The sequence below is a fragment of the Protopterus annectens genome, chromosome 13.part0 (genome assembly GCF_019279795.1).
Source record: "Protopterus annectens isolate FY-2018-M chromosome 13.part0, PAN1.0, whole genome shotgun sequence".
NCBI lineage: Eukaryota > Metazoa > Chordata > Ceratodontiformes > Protopteridae > Protopterus > Protopterus annectens.
In genome coordinates, this window is record NC_056747.1 from 956,453,780 (window position 1) to 956,472,256 (window position 18,477).

An 18,477-nucleotide genomic window follows, 5' to 3' on the forward strand; every position below is an offset into this window, starting at 1 on the left:
AATTTGCTTTGCTTGGTAAGCCATGGGGTATGGTTGTTAGTTCATTTTGTACGCTGTGGGGCTAAGGTGTTAAGAATATTTAGAAATGCTGCAATGAAGTATTCAACTGCATTGTTTAAGGGGAGTCTTGTTAGGATGGGCCAGTTAACTGCTTTTTAGAGCTTCAATGAAAGACTCTTTGGAGAAATTGGAGAGATTGCGAGTAGTTTGTCTGTTTAAGCCGGTAGGTGCTCACTTAGTGTTTGTGGCAGGGTACCTGACAAGGTAAAATTAAATGGGTTGGTAACCAGAATCCAGACCAGAATAGACTGCTGGGAGTTATTTTTTGCCTTATCTTGTTGGTATTTGAATTCATTCAGCTTATTAATACAAGTTCGTGCTATTGATAGCTGAATTTGCAGATAGACTGCCCGTCAATTTTTACATCACCCAGCAGCATAATTTCATTTGTGATTTTTTTTTTTTAATCTGTTTGCCTCCATGCCTGATAAGCATCAGGCTCTCCATGTGGATTTTTTTTTAAACAAGAAACTTCTTTATTAAATTATTGTGCATAACATTGGCCATGTTACATTTATATAAATGACAAACCATAGAGACACAATCTCAGCTGCAAACATTATATATTCCAAACCTTGCCAACACAACTGTAGCTGCAAACATTATACATCACTTTTAACATATCCAGTCATTGTTAGCCAACCATTAAATAGTTCATTCCAGTCCTGCCTTCTTTTAAACCTTGTTCCTCCTCTGCATGTATTGATCCCACTGTTCACATTTTTCCTACGTAATTTGCTCCTACCCTTTTCTAAAGATCCTAGTTCCAGTTGTTTTAACTCTGTCAATATCTTCACTACTTCTAGTAAAGTTGGTTTAGAGTTTGATTTCCATTTTCTAGTAATTGCTTTTTTGGCAGCCATCATAATTAGACTCAGCGAAGCCTTGCTATGTCTAGGCAATTCTGAGTTTGCATCATAGCTCAAAAAATCATCTGCCTAGTCACTTCATCTTGTTCACCCAGCATGTTCGACAGAGCAGCCTGCAGGGAATCTTTAAAGTCTACCAACTCATTACACTCCCAGAAAATATGTCCTAGTTACCTCTTTCTGCCCCATCAAACCTCCAACATTTGCCTTCTACCTGAGGAAATCTTTTAAGTCTGTTTGGGGTTTAAAAATACCTATGTAAGCACTTCCCAGACAAAGATCTGAAATCTTCTAGATTTTCTTGCATATTTGGGAGACATACATATACCGCCCACATTGTTTCTTTGTGAATTGCTTATCTAATCCCTCTTCCCAGTCCTTCCTAACCTCCTGTGATTGATTCTTATAGTTATCATGCAATATTTTATATTCTCTATTAATTGTTCTTTTCTTAATGGCAACTTCTGTTCTAGATTCTACTAAAACCTCTACCAGTGCTGATCTTTCCTTAGGATCCTCCTATATCTTTTTGCTTGTACTCTGAAATCAGTCCTTCATATGGAAGGCAATCTTTAGCCTGTAATTCAAATAAGTTCTTGACATCTTCCCATTGCAATACCTTTCCCTCTCCAGTTATTTGCTCCCAGTACCTTGGTTCCTTTGCCAGTTTTCTCTAATATATTCCTGCCCCCTCTTGCCCTATTGTCTGTATCCCTATTTACAGTCATCCCTGTTGGCAGAATCTCCTTTATCCATTCCCGTGTTGGCTTAGTTCTTAGAAGACTTTCTGCTACTTTGAGTCTAATATTCTGTATGATTGTTGTTCTTCTTAAAGGTCTGCATCCAAAATCCGTCTCTCCCTGTTAGTTGAGCTTCCCCCTATTTCATCATCATCTCTTTCCACTTTGAATTATAGATTTCTGCTTGTGCTATGTATAGGAGCCTTATTTGTGTTGGTCTGAAATACCCCTTCAACTTGAGTAATCCCAATCCACTCTGTTCTATGGGAAGAATAAGTTTATCCCACTTGACTCTTGCCATCTTCCCCTCCCAGATAAAATCCTTCAGCTCTTTATTAATTGCTATCCACAACTTCTCCTCTGGTTGATAAAAATATGCCTGACCAATGTATAAGACTAAATGGATTAAAAACCTTTTAACTGCTAGTAACTTGTCAATATCCATATGACAGATCTTCCATTTTCTCAGTTTTTGTATTATCTTTTGTTTAGTCTCTTCCCACATATCCTTAGCTGCCACACAAGTAGGACGTTTAATGTCCCCATAAATATGGATATTGCTGAATCAGTTTGTCTGTGGGTACATAATTTACCGCTATTGCTTTTGTTTTTGCTTCATTAATTTTGTGTCCGGAAAATGTTTGAAACTGTCTCAATGTGTTCCACAGCAGTGTAATGTCCCTTTCTGGTTTTGTTGGGTATAAAATAATGTCAGTGTTAAATAGAGCCAGCTTTTCTTTTTTTTCTTCCTAACATTTTTATTAAATTTAAACATATGACAAAGGCAGTCTTAGATTTATATAAATGAAAACATACAAAATGATATCACTTTAGTTGCAAACAGTTTACATCACAGGCACCATTGAAACAACTGTAGTTGTAAACATTATAGATCACTTATAAACCATCCAGTCATTGTCAGTTAAGCATTATATGGCTCATTCAAATCCTGCCTCTTAAACCTCATTCCTACTCTGCATATACTGTTAACACAATTCCCATTTTTCCTGTGCAGTTTGCTCCTTCCCTTTTCTAAAGATCCCAATTCCAGTTGTTTTATCTTTGTTCCTATATGTACTACTTCTAGTCCACTTGATCTAGAATTTGATTTACATTTTCTAGTACTTGCTTTTTTTGTCAACCACCATAATTCAGACTCCGTGAGGCTTTACCATGTCTAGGCAATTCTGACTTTGTAGCATAACTCAGTCATCTTCCCAGTCAGTCCAGTCTGCTCACCCAGCATCTCTGACAGAGCAGTCTGCAGGGAATCTCAAAAGTCTGCCACCTCATTACACTCCCAAAAAATATGTTGCCAGCTACTTCTTTGTTGCCCGTCACACCTCCAACATTTGCTATCCACCTGAGGAAAAAATTCTCTGGAGGCTACATGGGGTATAAAAATACCTATGTAAACACTTCCAGGCAAAAATCCTAAATCTTTTAGCCTTTGTTGCATATTTGGGAGATGTACGTATATCCCCCCATTGTCTCTTTGTGAATTGCTTATCCTCTCTCTTCCCAATCCTTTCTAAGCTCCTCTGATTGATTCTTATTATCATGCAATATTTTGTATGCTTTGCTAATTGTTCCTTTTTTTAACAACAGCTTCTGTTCTAGATTCTATTAAAAACTACTAGTGCTTGTCTTTCATTTAGGAGCCCCTTGTTTCTTTCTATTTGCCTATACTCTGATACCAGTCCTTGAAAGGGAAGGCAATATCTAACCTGCAATCCAAATAAATTCTTGGCCTCTTCCCATTCTGTTACCTTTCTCTGTCTGTTTATTTGCTCCTGATACCTTGGTTCCTTTCTGGTTTTCTCCAATAAATTCCAGCCCCCCCTTGACTATTTTCTTTATCCCTGACCACAGTCAACCCTATCGGCAAAATCTCTTTTCTCCATTCTCGTGCTGGTTTAGTTCTTAGAATACTTCCTGCTATTTTATGAATATAATGCTGTGTATGATTTTGGTCGCTCTCCTTAAGAGTCTGCATCCAAAATCCCAATCTCTTCTTATTTCTTGAGCTTCCTCCCTGTGTCAGTATCATATAGGTAATCCTAGTCTGCCTTGTGCTATTGGTAGTATCAGCTTATCCCACTTGACCCTTGCTGTCTTCCCTTCCCAGATAAAATCCTTCAACTCTTTAATTGATATCCACAACTTTTCCTCCGGTTGATAAAAGCATGCTTGACCTGTGTAAAAGACTAAAGGGACTAAAATATTTAATGGCTTGTATCTTAGTACCCATAGAACAAAACTTCCAGTTTCTCAATTTTTGTATTATCTTCTGTTTAGTCTCTTCCCACATATCCTTAGCTGCCACTACAGAATAATTTCTAATCCATACTCCTAAATACTTAGTTTTATCATTTCCCTATAAGTATAGATATTGTTGGACCAATTCATGTGCGGGTATATAATTTACCGCTATTGCCTTTGTTTTAGCTTACTTCATTAAATTTGTATCCCAAGAAGATTTGAAACTGCCTTAAAATGTTCCAAAACACTGTATTGTCCCTTTCTGGTTTTGCCATGTATAAAATAATATCATCTGCAAATAGCGCCAGCTTTTCCTGGCTGCCATACCAATTATATCCTTGAATTTCTGAGTCCCTTATTTTCTTTGCGAGTGGTTCGAAATATAATGTAAACAACAAAAAGGAAAGTGGACAACCTTGCCTGGTTCCTCTACTCAAGCAGAAATTAATCGGAGAGGATCATACCCACTTTAATTCGCACCTCTGAGCCCTCATATATTCTTCTAATCAACCTTATAATTGTATCAGGGAAAGCAAATGCTTCCATTGTCCTGCTCATGAAATCCCAGTCTACTCTGTGTAATGCTATCTATGCATCCAGACCCACCAATAAAAGTGGCACTTTCTTGCATTCTGCTTCCCTCTGGATCATCAGTGTTCTGTTAATATTGTCAAATGTTTGGCTCCCCTCCACAGAACCACACTGAATGCATATCAATCAATTTTGGTGTCACTTTTGCCATTGTTGTAGCCATTATAGACAAACACTTTATAATCATGGTTTAGTATTGAAATGGGTCTTTATGAAACTGGATCTGAAATGGGTCTTTATGAAGCTGGATCTGAATGATCTTTACCCTCTTTTTAGGTATTACCATTATCACCTCCTTCTTCCACAATGCTGGTACTTCTCCTCGTCTTAGAATACTGTTAAACAAAGCCTTCTGGCTTTTTATCAGTTTTTTCCCCTCCTAACTTCCAAACTTCCACAGGAATACCATCTATTCCTGGAGACTTTCCTGTAGATTTGGTTATACATAGGAATTTTTATCTCATCCCTTCCTGTTTTGTTAATAATTGAGCCTCATCTTCTTCTAACTTTGACATATTTAGTTCTTCGATAAACATTTCCATTTGTACCTTTTCTTTGTTTCCATATTTCTCTGCTTTATAGAAATTTTCATAAAATTTCCGAAATTTTTCTAAACTTCTACAAGATGTCTTATCTTCCTTGTTTTAGGCTCCCTAAGCTTGGTGACTGCCCTTTCCACTTTTTGTTGCCTGAGTTGTGCTAGAAGTTTTTGTGCTCTAGAATTATCAAAAAACAGTTGCTTAACAGCAGTCTTTCTAAACTCATGCATATTATCAAGGTAATCCCATATTTTCTGTTTAGCATTCTGCAATTTCTCTATTTTGCAATACTTGAACATTTGTCAATCCCTCTAAAGAATTCTTGTTGCTGCTTCCAGCCCAGTTTTAAACCCGACTTTAATGTTATCCTACTTCTTGGCTATGTTTTCAAAAAATAATTCTATCTTCTCTAGTAGCTCCTCAATTAATTCAGTGCCGATGTCTCATTTTCATTTCTTTACTTTGCGTTTTTATTTTAGTTATTATTGGTGTGTGATATGAAATAGTTATTGGGTGCGTTTCACGGCCTTCAGTTAAATGCAAATGTTCCTGTCAGATATAAATCTATCTAGCCTATCCCAGTTTTTGTATCTCTGTGAGTAATATGTAAATTCACTCCAAATTCCTAGTACTGAATTCATATCTTCCATGCCAACCGTTTTCATAAATTTCTTCAAAAATGTACCCTCCCTTGTATTTTCCCTTCTAGGCTCCCCAAGGCACATCTTCACTGATGCAAACCAAATTCCAGTCTCCACCTGTAAGTAATATTTCTTGCTGAAAGCTGATTATTTCTCCCAGAATTTTCTTAAGCTCCATTATAGCAGTTTTAGGGGGATGTAAATGCATGCCAGTGTTAATCCTTCACCCTAGCCCCTTAGTACTATGCATCTTTCATTAATATTTTTTTTTCCTCTCTTCTATCACTGTTAGAGCTCCTCTTGCAATTAATATAAGTACTCCTCTTTTTCTTTGCCCCAGATATTCTGTTGAGTAACCATACTGAAAACCTTTCTTTATCAAATGCACATGTTCAGGACTTTCCAGGTTTGTCTGCATAGCTATTTGCCGTCTGCATTTTTTAATATAGTTCACTACTCTTTCTTTTTCATATTTATCTGTAAAACCATTCAGATTGAAATATACTACAGAAGGCATAATTTTTATATATAGTTATTAACACCTTTTGCATATAACTGCTCTTTTGATAAATGTCTAGTTCCAACTTTTATGTTACATGTTTAAACTGTTTGGCAGGTTGGTCTTTTATACAGTTGTTTCATGTGATACCCATTTGCGCCTGTGTCACATATTATATAACTTTTAATTTTTTGAAAGCTCTCAAACAGAGCAACCCCCCAAAAAAAAACTTCTGAAGTCTATGAACTTTACAATAGCACACAAAACTATGTACATCTTCAAATACTGAAGTTTTTGCTTCCTAATAAGAAAATAAGTTCTAAGTTAATAGCTACACAGATGGGCTAAAGTTAACCAAAAAGAAAGGTTAGTCATGCTAAGATGCATGGTGTACAGCCTGTGCTATTAGTAAGTGCTGTTTGATTTATCTTTATAACTCTCCCAGTTGACAAAGCATTGAATGTTTTCAGTAAACACTTTCTCCAAGCTTCTCTATTAAATTGTCTTCTAGCGACATGCAAACCAGACACAAAACTGCTAAGTGTATCTCGTTTATCAGAAAAAAAAGCCTTACAATATTCAGTATTCTTTTTCATTTGCATGCTTTGTAATAAACTTGTACTGGATAATGCCTAAGGTTTTTACCCAGTCATTTCCGTATGCAAGCATGGAAAAAAGCACACCGATTTTTCTTTTGTCATACTCTTTTAACCAGCCCCTTCTGCTCACCCCCATCTCCTCCCCACCTAATTTTTTTCATTGCCCTGCCTACATTTCTCAAAACTGAACAAAGAAAAAGGGAGAAGGGTGAACAAGAAAAAAAAAACAAAAGCACCTGTTTATAGTAGCATCCCCATTGCATTTAAAAAAACTGAGAGAACTCTACTTCAAGTCTAACTGGATTTATATTCTCGTTAAAGCTGTCACACCTGGGAAATCCCCTGATTGTTTTCAGGGAACAGTCATGCCCCAGTCAATTTCTCTATTTTTTTTTTCTTCTTTACCCACAGCCAGTCCCCTTCGACCTGACTGTCTCCAGTTTCTTTTTATCAGATTGTTACATGGAGACATGAAGACCAGCTGCAGAAATGCTACTTAGTATACATATTTGCAAGTGCTAGAAAAAAACCTTATTCAATATTCTTTTTTCATGTACTTGCTCTCTGTCTTAAAACAAAGATATTTAAAAAACGTACAATATTAAATATTCTTTTTTCATTTATTTGCTCCCTGCCTTAAAGGTATTTAATCAGCCATTTCCCCATGCAAGAATGAAAAAAAAAAACACATTTATTTATTTATTTAGTTAACATTTGTTTACCGGGGAAGTCCGACTGGGCAGATTTGCCCATTTTCAGCTGAGGCCCGGGAGAAAAAAGCTCCACATAATAACAACCTAAGTCAGTATTTTAAACAATAGTGAAACAATCGGAGAATGATAGTAATAAATCACATAGGAACATATCACCGTTCAAGTTAGTAATAAAGCTAACAGGATCACTTAAGTAACACATATTTTTGATATTTTTATTTGAACTCTGTCATACCCCCTTAACCAGGCTCCCCTTTTTTTTTAATCATTACATTGCCTATGTTTCTCAAAACTGGACAAGAAGAAAAAAAGAATAGGGAAGAAAAATAAAAACACCAATTTACAATCCCCATTACACCCAAAAATAACATGCAAAAAAAGCCATGCAACACAGATACAGTACTATTAAGAAAATAGTGTTTTCTTTAATTACAGATAGCGTTCCCCCTCTCTTCCTCTCCCCAGAGCATTTTTCTAGACATTATGACATGAAGTAGGGCATATACTTGATTCCCCCACTCAGCAAACAAATTTTGAAGAAGTCTATTTCCAATTTTCTTGTGCTGCCATTTTTCACAAATATAAGTATTGCATAGTAATTCCACATTGTTACTGACTGTTCTTCTCCATCACCCAAATCCTGTCTCTGCTTTATTTCCAATGTACTCTCGATTCTTCTAGTCAGCTCTCATGCTCCTTTCCTTCTCTCCAATGTTATCCGTTGAAATACTGGAAAAGGTTTCACAGGTGCAGTCTCTCTGTAGCCTTTATTACCAGAGGAGCAAGAAGCCAGATGTCCTTCTGTTTCAAAGCTCAGTTTTTGTTGGACAAACTTTTGTATTTCCTCCTTAGCATGCACTTCATCAGAAAATGATTTTGTCCCTCCAGGTAAGCATACGTTGAAGACCACTGGATACAGCAGTTTGAATCTCACACCTATGTCTCGAAATTCTGTGAATAGAGGGATGAATTTACTTCTCTTTTGCTTGGTGTATAATGACTAATCATTCTTCACAAACATTCTGCTGTCACCTATGTTTAGTATTTTGTCCTTCTGCCACAGTTTGACTAAATCAAGTCTTTCTCCTGGTAGGATTTCATCTTTAAAAACTGGATAAAAAGAAAGAAAAACCACACCAAGTCCAAAAATAAGGTTAGCGCTTTCGTTTACTGATTAAGCAAACTTCTTCAGACAACTGACATTACAAAAATTCACAGCTTAAATAAATTATCATGTCATGACATCACAATACAATTCAGAAATCAAGCCTCCATTTAAAGAACCCACATACCCAACATACTTTCACATTTATCAAAACAGAATAATAAACCATTAAAAATACTTATATATTATATAAATAAATCTTAGTAACAAAGGTATAAATGTATGCATCCAATAAGTCACTGAATAAGTGTACAATTATATCAAACCATTGTATTGTCTTGTCAAAGCCTTCAATTTCAGAATACTTTTAAAAGAAACAGCATCATTCAAACCCGGGGGTGTAAGTGCATTTAATTTTACTTGCCAAATCAATTCTTTCTCATCCAATTTCAAATCCATTGGACCTCCCCTTTCATTATCTAAAACTTTTTCCAAAACCAAAAATCTAAATTCATGTGAGGGGTAACAATTAATGTGTCTAGCCAGAGCATTATTCAAATTCAATTTCCCAATTGCATAAATATGCTCATAAATCCTGCTCTTTAATGGTTTCTCAGTTTGACACACATAAAAGGCTGGACAGCAACTGCATAAACCCAAATAAACAACCCCTTTAGTATTATAATTAAATTTACCCCTAATGGGGAATTTCTTATTTCCGATGTTAATACGATTTGTAACTTTGATGTATTTACACCATCTACACGCTTCACATTTAGACATTCCACAATGGGGGCCATACACTTTTGGCGGGCCCCTTTCAAGGATCATTTTTAAAATTCTTACCTCTCCTAGAAGGTCTGGGTTGCTTTCTTATAGCTAAATTTGGAGCATGCACATGATGTGCCCGTTCAGTTACTAAGTCCTGCTGTGGAATACCAGTCCAATTGCTTATTTGTGCTTTAACAATTTAATGCAGTCTGTTCCTTCCAGTTTCTCTGGTATAGATGAAAATCTCAAGCTTTCCTTACGTGCTCTGTCCTCTAATTCTATTATTTTTGAAACATCCCTTCCTGAGCAGTCTCATATTCAGCCAGCCTTTTTCTTTATTTCGACGTGTGATTTTTGCAGCTTTATCATCTCATCTGAATATCTGTTTAAAGCTTTTTCCATTTGTTCCAGCCTTTTGTTGATTGTGTTAATATACTCTTATCAGTGTTTTGTTTATTTTTACCAGGTCTGTATGCAGTTGTCTTGTATTATCCTGTAGGTTATTGGAAGCCATGTCTGAAGGTTGCATTACTTTTTGCTGAACAGCTGCAGAACTCTCCCTAGTCAGTGTTTCTTCCTCACTTTTTGTAGCTGATTTTTTCCAGGTCTTCTGTATTTCTTTATTCCTGGCATCCAGGCAGTGTACTTATTAGCCAGTTACTGCAGTTCACCCGTAAACACAAGTCTACTGGCCTTCCCTGCTGAGTTTCTGTTTTCACACTTTGAGAGCTAGAAACAAGCTGTTACTGAGTGTGCAGCCATCTTGGAACTCCCCGAGAGCCAGCTTTTCTTGACTACCATACCAATTATATCCTTGAATTTCTGAGTCCCTTATTTTTTTGCCAATTGTTTTAAATATAATGCAAATGAAAAATGAGAGAGGGGACACCCCTGCCTGGATCCTCTGCTCCAGAAGAGATTATCAGAGAGGATCACACCCACTTTAATTTTTCACCTCTGATCCTTCATATATCCTCCTAATCAACCTTGTAATTTTATCAGGGAATGCAAATGCTTTCATTGCTCTGCTCATACTGTCAAATGCTTTCTCTGCATCAAGACACACCAGCAACAGTGGTATTTTCTTACATTCTGCTTCCCTCTGGATCGTTTTATGTTGTCAAATGTTTGCCTGCCTTTCACAAAACCACATTGATCCATGTCTATCACTTTTGCCATTATTTTAGCCATTACAGGTATAAACAATCATGATTTAGTATGAAGCTGGATCTGATAGGTATGTGCCCTGTTTAGGTAGTATACCTGTTACTGCTTTCTTCCAGGATGTTGGTATTTCTCTTCCTCTTAAAATACTGTTAACACCTTTCAGATCTTCCATCAACTTTTTTTTCCCTCCTAGCTTCCATACCTGCACAAGAACAACATCTAATCCTGGGGACTTTCCTGTAGATTGGGCATACATTGCCATTTTTATCTCATCTCCTCCTATCCTAACTGTTAGTAATTGAGTCTCATTTCCCTCTAGCCTTGGCATATTTAGTTCTTCTATAAAAATTTACATTTGTACCTTTTCTTGATTGCCAAATTTTTCTGCTTTATACAGACTTTCATAGAATTTCCGAAACATTTCTAATACTTTTACAGGATCTCTAGTTATCTTCCTTGTCATAAGCTTCCTAAGCTTGGTGACAGTCCTTTCTGCTTTCTGTTGTCTGAGTCATCGAGTTAAAAGTTTTTGTGCTCTAGAGTTATTGTCAAAAAACAGGTGCTTAACAGCAGTCTTTCTAAACTCATGCATATTATCAAGGTAGTCCCTTATTTTCTGTTTAGTATTCTGTAGTTGCTCCTCCTCTTGTTCTGTGAGATTCCCTCTATATTGGAATGCTTTAATATTTGTCAGTCCCTCTAAATAATTCTTGTTGGGTGGCTATGGTGGTGCAGCAGTTAGCGTTTCCGCCTCACAGCAAGAGGTTCTCCTGTTCGATTCTCTGTTGGGGTGCCTTCTGTGCAGAGTTTGCATGTCCTCCATATGGTTGCGTGGGTTTCCTCCGGGTACTCCGAATTCCTCCCACATCCCAAGTACATGCTGTAGGTGGATTGGACACTCTAAATTGGCCCTAAGTGTGTGTGTGTGTGTGTGTGTGTGTGTGTGTGTGTGTGTGTGTGTCTGTGTGTGTGTGTGTGTGTCTTCTGTGGAAGGTTGGGTGCCGGGCTGGCAACTTGACACAGTAAAACTCCACTGCCAATCGTTCTGTAGGCCGTTCCGCTGTGGTGACCCCTAACAGGAAAAGGTGAAAGGAGAAGAAGACTTCTTAACTGTACCTCCCTTCCTTTTATTTCCACCATATTTTTAAATTTCATTTTAATTTTATCTCACTTCTTAGCTATATTTTCAGAAGACATTTTTATCTCCTTTAATAGCCCCTGAATAATTTCTACTACCCATTTCTTACCTTTTGTTTTTATTTTAGTTATTATTGGCACATTATCTGAAATAGTTATTGGGTGAGTATCAGTACCTATAATTAAATGCACATGTTCCTGTGAAATGTAAATTCTGTCTAGCCTAGCCCAGTTTTTGTATCTTGGGGAATAATATGTAAATTCACTCTGAATTCCTAGTACTGCATTTGCATCTTCCATGCCAAATATTTTCATACATTTCTTTAAAAATCTACCCTCCTTTGTTAAATTTCCCTTTCTGAGCACCCCAGACACATCTTCACTGTTGCAAATCAAATTCCAGTTCCCACCTATAAGTAATATTCCTTGCTGAAAGCTGATTATTTCTCCCAGAATTTTCTTTAGCTGTATAATAGCAGTTTTCGGTGGAATATAAGTACATGCCAGTGTAATCCTCCTCCCTTGCCAGTAGCCCCCTAGTACTGCACATCTACAATTATTGTCTTTTTTCCTCTTCTATTACTATTGGAGCCCCTCTTGCAATTAATGTAAGTACTCCTCCCTTCCTTTGCCCCAGGTATTCTGCTGAATAACCATCCTGACTGAAAAACTTTGTTTTTATCAAATTCACATGTTCAGTTCTTTCTTTATCCGCGGTAGTGGTGCTGCGGTAGCGTTGACGCCTTACAGCAAGACGTCCCATTCGATTCTCAGCTAGAACGTCTTCTGTGTGGAGGCATGCATGAATGAGCATGCCTTAGTTGAAGGTTGTGCGTCAGGGCTGGTAACTTGGTACGTAAAAATCCACTACCAAACATTAGCGGACCGGAGTTCCGCTGTGGCGACCTCTAACCGGGATAAGCCAAAAGACACAACAACAGCATGTTCAGTTCCTTCTAAGTGTGTCTCCTGTAGCATAGCTATTTGCACTGTACATTTTTTAATATAGTTCATTACTCTTTCTTCTTTGGATTTATCTGAGACCATTAACGTTTGAAGACATAGAAAGAATCATATTCTTGAGAGATTATTATTGCCACCTTTTATGTATAACAGCATTTTTGTTAAGTATCTAGTTCCAGCTTTTGTGTTACATGCATGCATTGTTTGGCAGGTTAATCTTTTCTACAGCTGTTTCTTGTCGTGTAGATTATCAATGTACTTTTAGTACATTGCCCATCTGCTGCAGTTTTGTCTGAAACAATTCCTTCTGTGGGTAAGATTGCATTTTTACTATTAACGGTCTAGGTTCATAGGTGTTTACTATTAACGGCCTAGGTTCATAGGTGTTTACTAGGCTAACAACCACAAGGGCCTTTTTAAGCCTAGCCATGTATCCCAAATCTGTGACCAGTTCTGATACCCTTGATAAGTGTAAGCATGGGCCTGGGAGATAAACCGTTTACAGGTTACCTGTTTGCATTAGAGACATAGGTGCCAAACCAGGGATGAATTTCTGGTTTCCCATCCAATTATCCAAGATGTACTTGAATTAAGTTAGGGAGGAACTCTGCTTCACATAGACTAGGGGTAGTCTCTGGGATACATACCTGTCTCTCCAGTGGGTCCTATTTATATCACAGGCAGTCTTTAGAAAGGGTAATTCTGCTGCTGGTTGTTTTGGGATATGCAGAAGGGCCATCAGAGTGGGGTCTGACAATGCCCTGTATGCCAGGCATAGATCTCCCCTCAAAAGCATGTAGGACACAGAATACAGGGATAGGGCCCTGAGACGGTCTGCATAGTACATATTACTTGTTTTCTCATAGCCAGGTTTAGAGTGTACACACAATGTGCCTTTCAATTAACAATTCCTTCTGTGGAATACCAGTCCAGTTATTTGTACTTTCATAAAATTAATACAGTCTGCTCCTTCCAGCTTCTCTGGTACAGAAGAAAATATCAGGTTTTCCCTATGTGCTCTGTCCTCTAGTTGCATTATTTCTTTGAAACATCTCTTGTGCAGTGTCATATTCAGTTAGCCTTTTCTTCATTTCAACCTGAGTTTTGCAGTTCTGTCACCTTATCTGAGCATCTGTTCAAAGCTTCTGTTTTTTTCCATCTTTTTATTTGTTTTGATAGACTTCATCAGTGTTTCATTTATTTTAATCGGGTATGTGTGCAGCTGCTTTATACTTTTGTCTAGGTTACTGAACGTCATGTCTGGAACTTGCACTGCTTCTTTCGGAACAACTGCAATACTTTTCCCAGTCTGTTTTTTTTTTTCTCAACTTTTATAGACGATTTTCCTCCAGGTCCTTTTTTTTTTTCCGGCATCTAGGCAGTGCACTTACTAGTCAGTTACTAAAATTTACCCAGAAATCTAGGTCAACTGGCTTTCTCTGCTAAGTTTTTGTTTTCCAATTTGGAGAGCCGGAATTAAGCTGTTACTCAATGTGCAGCTATCTTGGTAGTCAATTTCATTTGTGATTTTATTTGCCATCCTGCATAGTAAGTTTTCAGTTATTGGAATGAAATCAGGATTTCTGCTTTTCCAAATGTTGGGATTGTGCCTGTATAGGGAGTTACTGTTATTTATAAAGATTGTAGCTATTGCGCTAGCTTTTTTATATGTTCTTTTTAGCCTTATAGTATTGTAACCAGGGGTAGTATTTCACCATCTTCTATTTCAGGTTTTAGCCATGTGTCTGTTGTGGCTAGGATATCTAGGTTTTGTTGAGTCACCCAGGCATGAAAATCTGTGATTTTTTTTTGCATAGGTTTCTAATGTTTAGAATTAATATTTTAAACTTTTAGGTATGTATAATGTTTAGAATTAATATTTTAAACTTTGTGTGTATTCTTTGGTTTGCAGTTTGGTAGGGGCCTGGGTTGGGGTGGATGTTACCATATTGATGGATGGAGGAGAAAGATGGTTTGGCTGTTATGGCATTTTTAGTAGAGGTGAGTATATTACCTTGAAATTGGGACTGACTTTGTTTTTTATTGTTTTTTAGATTATAACAGTGGAATGGATTTATGGTAAATAAGCTTGAGTAGATTTTTGATTAGCTAGTGGAATATAGTTAATAGGAAAGTGATGTAAAAAAGGTGAATACAGCTAGAAAAAAGCTTAATGTTGTTTGGTTGTCTTTCGGCTTTTTCCCGGTAAGGGGTCGCCACAGCGGAATTCCGGTCCGCTAATGATTGGCAGTAGATTTTTAGGAAATGCAGAGGTGCCAGCTTGACGGCCAACCTTCAGCAAAGGCAAGCCCATTTACACACGCATGTCTTTCGAACGCTACCCAACCACAGGGAGGACATGCAGACTCCGCACAGAAGGCACTCCCAAGCCAAGCCGAGAATCGAGCGGGAGAACCTCTTGCTGTGAGGTAACAACACTACTGCCACCCTGTTATAAATGCCACATTTTAAGTATATATATTTGTAAGCCATATATCTAAGGAGGAATGTATCCTAGCATGCTGATGATGCTTTTAAATTTACAGTTTACTTAGCAAAATGTAAATCAAGTACAACATTTTATGTTACGAAATTGGTAGGACATTAAAAGAAAGAATAGGTGATCATGTGTTATAGCTAAAGAGGCCAGTATCAACAAATACAGTATTTAAGTATGTACAGAAGAATGGGAATATGCATAGCCTAGAATTCAGGGTTTTACATGTTGAGCATGTTAGCGGTAAGATAATGATGTAGTAGCAAAAACAGAAGCAAAAGAATATGTATATAAATATATTGAGGGCATATGAAGAACCAGGCCTGAATGGGATGAATAGCCTCAAACCAGTACTGAGGTCTTGAAAAAGGTAATTGGAAATTTAATGTGAGTAATTAGCTGATTCAGATAGTTTTAATCTGTTCTTTTGCAGGCTTGCAGCTATTGACCCTAGGGCCTATATAAGTCTAGCCAAAAAGGTACCCTGGCTTTTGCCACCCAAGAAATTTATTTTCCTGTGCCCCTGTCGAGCAGAGTCACAGAAGTGATCCTTGGGGTGAGTTTCCTATTTCCCATCCAACCATCAAGATTTTTCTTGAAGAATGCTGATGAGGAGCTTTGTTTGATATAGATTGGTAGTTTGTTCCTGAGTATGGGAAGTCTCTGGGACAGGAATCTATCCCTCCAGCATGTTCTGTTTATTGTGGTGACAAGGTTTAGGTCCCTAGAGCGTGTAGCTCAGAGGGATTGGGATTTCTTTAAGTGGAGCATGTCCAACAGCTCTGGGTTTGACATAGCTTTGTATGTTAGGCAGAGATCGCGTATGAGTAGGCGGTATGCAGTGGAGTAAAGCTGGAGTTTTCTGAGACGGTCTGTGTAGGGCATCTGTTTGAGGCCAGTAATCCTCTTTGTGAGGTATTTCTGTGGCCTTTCCAGTTGTTGATGTTTTGCGAGGTACATACCAAAAGGGAAGTTGTACTCTATAATGAGTCTAATGATTGATGAGTAGAGGGGAACAATGACCTCTTTTTTTTCTGGATGAGAAACCTTTTGTGATGAAGTATGCCACATAGAAGGGTTTTCTGGCTACTGTGGCGATGTGATTATCAAAGGAGAGACTACTGTCCACCTGTGTCCCATGGTCTCTTATTACACTTTCGGTGTTAAGTAGACTACTGCCTATGTGATAGTTCATGGGTGCAGAGTTTTTACCAAAGGGGATGACAATGCACTTTTTGGCATTAAGTTTGAGGCCATGGGTTTGACACCAGGCATCTGTCTCAGTGTGGCTCTTTTGTAGGATGTCCACATCGTTAGGAGTTTCAGTTATGGCTCCTAGTTTGCAGTCATCTGTGAACTTCGTTAGCCAAAGACCTTCTGTGTTAGCCTGTACTTCAGAGAAGTAGATACTAAACAGGAGAGGACCCAGGACTGAATGCTGTGGTACTCCACTTGTCACTGGTCTGAAGTTGGATTTGGAGTCTGCTGCTTTCACAGTGTGGGTTCTGTCAGTGAGCCAGTTGGCAACCCATCTTGTGACAGAAGGATTTATACCTAGTTAATGAGTTTATCTATAATTCCAGAGTGCGGGATGGTGTTGAAAGCCTTGGTGAGATCTGGATAGGCTGTGTGAACCAACTTACCCTAGTCTATGGCTTTGGTGACTGCTTCAAATAAGTCTCTCAGGTTTAGGAGACATGATCTGCCTTTTTACAAACCCAAACTGGGTGAGGTCCAGAGTTTGGAGACTACCAATATCTTTGTTTATATGTTCCTTGATGACACGTTCCATGGCCTTGCATTACCAGGCTTGTCAGGCTAATGGGGCGGTAGTTCCCGGGGTCCGTGGTTGCGCCCCCTTTGTGGAGTGAGATAACCATTGCTGTGCACCATTCAGTGGGCGCAAAGCCTGAGGTGAGGCTATGATTGAACATGGTACTTAGGTGGGATGCCAGTTCGTTCTGTAGTTCTTGTAGAACACAGCCTGGGATGTTGTCAGTTCCCATGGATGCTGTGTTCTTGGCTTTGGAGAGTGTGGTTTTTACCTGTGCCGCCGTGATTACAGGAACTTTGCATTCTTCCAGTATAGAGATGGGCCCTTTAGGGGGTGATGGGGGGTAAAGTTAACACTCTACCTATCTGCCAGGATGTTGGCAGTATCAGTTGGTTCTGTATATTTAGTGCTATTGTGCTGTAAATCAGCGCAGATCTGAGTGTTGCCATTGAGATTTTTGACATAGCTATAGAATGCTTTGTGACTGTCTTTAGAATCAGTGGCGATTTTGTTTTCCTAACTAGCTTTGGAGGATTTTATGAGGGATCTCAGCTTCTTACTGACCAGGGAGTTCCTCCAATCATGGGATTTTACTCTTTTTATTGCAAAGGCAGTTACGTGGTGTGTTTTATTTATTTATTTTTTGTTTTGTTTTAATTAAATCTTTGTGTGGCTACTACACATATATTGTCCTAGGAGCTGAATTTTTTAGGTCTGTAGTGTCGCTGATTGCTGAAAAATAAGTTTGTATCATTAGCTCTTGAAATAGCCTCCTGGTTTGACAAATGCTGATTAAGAGCTGTCTTTCTGCTGAATTTTTTCAGTACTCATTAGCTAAAGACTACACCCCGCTAGACATAATTAAAAGTCAAAAAAGGGATATAAAAGTTACTCCCCTGCTTGCCATCCAGTAGTCTGTCTCTCTTACTACTGGAATGATTTATGAACACCACTTAATTATTACATGGCGTAATACCTTTTTGGTTATTCATCACTTTTGGGTTTGTTCTTGTGCAGCTTCCACTGGCTAGTAGCCAGGCTTGCCACTTCCAGTTGCAGTCCTGTTGGCTGCAGTGTACGCTTTGTCCTGAAGGTTGCAGCAGCTGAAGTGAGGCGAGCCATAGCTGTACTATAAGTTTTAAACATGTCATGTACTGAATAATTTCTGCAGTAATGGCAGTTTTTAGTTTGGATGCCTTTCGTTTAGCAATCAGCTAGTATGGTTTTATTTGTAATTATTATTGCTCACATATCATTTTAGGAACAAACAAGAAGGAGCAAACTTTAAAAGTACAACTGTAATCCTTAATCCTTACAGGTCACCACTTCAGAATTTTGTAATGTGTTTTAAGGATTATCTGAACAGGCAGTAAACTGAGTCAAGCATAGTTGTGACATTTTGTGCTTTAACATTATTTGGATTGTATGGGTAAATACATGGATAAATGACTGTTTTATGACTTGTGTTTTATTTTTTACCTAGCTTGTTAATTTGGTCATGCTGCTGTATTTCTTGGTGTTTTATTTTTAATGTCTCAACTTTTTGAAGT

At 38.0% G+C, this 18,477-nt stretch overlaps 1 protein-coding gene across 4 annotated transcripts in view; it reads left to right on the forward strand.

Annotated features, from left to right (window-relative positions):
* The window catches only part of LOC122787814 (signal transducer and activator of transcription 5B-like), a 2,227,565-nt gene that overhangs the window by 1,248,810 nt on the left and 960,278 nt on the right, over positions 1–18,477 (forward strand). The window lies entirely within an intron of this gene.